The sequence below is a fragment of the Galeopterus variegatus genome, unplaced genomic scaffold, assembly GCF_000696425.1.
Source record: "Galeopterus variegatus unplaced genomic scaffold, G_variegatus-3.0.2 Scaffold541, whole genome shotgun sequence".
Classification (NCBI taxonomy): domain Eukaryota; kingdom Metazoa; phylum Chordata; class Mammalia; order Dermoptera; family Cynocephalidae; genus Galeopterus; species Galeopterus variegatus.
The window spans coordinates 614,053-616,019 of NW_007726652.1; positions in this window are offsets into that span (position 1 = coordinate 614,053).

Below are 1,967 nucleotides of genomic sequence, written 5' to 3' on the forward strand. Positions count from 1 at the left end.
TTCACACATACAAAAACTTCACAAAATATCCTAAATGTATGTATTGGTACTCTCAGAAACTATTAAGAAGTTTTAAAATTAGATACATTAATACATGGTAGGCTAATAGTACATAGATTATCTCCAGTTTATGAACCCAGTGGAAGAAATTGGGCAAGAGACAAAATGTGAATAGCACATAGTCTTTGGGCAGCAGAGGACATGCACACATATTATGATGACCTCCAATGCCAGTAGGGCTAGTCGTTTGCAGCGGGGAAAATTCCTTAGTAGAAGGCCCTTCAGACCTTGCCTGGAGAGCTGGTTGAGTGACTGATCAATCGCCTTTGGCAGTTATTGGTGGGTTCCCAGGTCAGTGTCCCCAAGAGACGTGAAGGCCTGAAGTGTCAGCAACATGTCTTTTTCATTTCTGTGACTCTCAGGTTTATTCCAGCCCCTGACACAGAGTAGGTCCTTAGTCTTCGTAAACTCCCAGGACCCAATTTAAAGCTCAGATTCTTGTCTCCCCACTCCCAGGATTTTGATTCCACGCATCTGGAGTGGGGTCCAGGAGTCTGTACTTTGATGATCTCCCCGCAAAGTGTACTTAGTGCCTGCAGGAAGGGCTTTAAGATGTGTTTGTTAAGTGAACAATCTCATGAGACTTGTGAGGAACTTGGCTCTAAACACAGTCTGCAGGTCTCTAATTCTCAATCTTGCTGGTGATTTCTGTGCAGCCTGGATTTCTGGACTCCAAGTTGCCTCCTCTTGAGGACCCCTCAACCCCTGCCAGACACCTGCTCCCCCCCCCCTCCTGCCTACCCCCCACTGAGACACGGAATTTACATTGCAGAGCGGGTCTCCACGGGGTAATTCCGGCACACACCTACGTTCAAAGTGGTTTTGCTTCAATTAATGCCATCTTATGTAAGAAGGAGGAAATCTTCACAGGAGGGGGCTAGCTTACATTGAGAGTCTGAGGGCTCAAAATAGCTGGGGAATGGCTGCTTTTGTGAAGACAACTGAACCTGCTTTGCTGAGCCTGGTGGTTATCAAGCACCTGGGGAGAGCAGATGTCCTGGAAAGCGGATGAGAGGAAATGAAACAAAAGTTTACTCGTGTCTTCCTTGGAAAATGCCCCTCAGAGCCCGTGTTGCCCATGCTTTCTGGCCAGATCCAAGGAGCTGATCTCTGTACCCGCATGTGAGGTGGGGGTTCTTACACCCCGTCCCTAGAGGCTTGTCCTAAAAAGCAAATGAAACACTGGAGATCAAGCGCTCAGCACAGTGCCTGGCTCAGGGTGACCAGGGCGGGCACACACATGGCATCCTGCAGAAAGGCTGGTGTCTACCTGGGGAGAGGGAGGAACAGTCCCCTTAGTCCCCTGCCCACTGTGCCTCCAGCGCAGGGAGCCTCTGGTCAGGAGACGTGGAGTGACTTGAGAGAGGGTCTGGTTGCTCAGGGCCTGTCTCTCTTTCTGGACGTGCTGCTGGCGGATCAGGCCCCAGCGAGCCAATGATGTGGCTGCAGGATCCAACTATGGGACAGAAACGTGTGCCCAAGGCTGCTCACCCATCAGCCTGGGAGGAGACCTGGAGCCTGGAGCCCAGCGTCCCTGCACCTGCGCATTTACAGCAGGATGCTGGAGCCTGTGGTGGGCTCCACATAGTGATCTGTGTTTATTCAGTGAATGTTCATGTGTCTTCATGGCCAAGTGCTGGCATTCCTGTTTTGACTTCAGACAGTGCTGTTTGACCTAGCAAAGAAGTGGAACAGAGTGGAGTGGAGTGCAGGCTTGCTTTGGGGTGGGCTGAGTACACACAATTTCAATACACTACTGTTAAGCCAGAATCCATATTTCCTACGTGATTCTTTTTTAAAAATCAATCTACAATGATTTTCTGTTTTCACAATTCCTGCTCCTTTGCTAGGAGATGGCACTTTTTCTATGAAATGCGATTGAAAACACGTGTTCTAGAAGTCGTTTA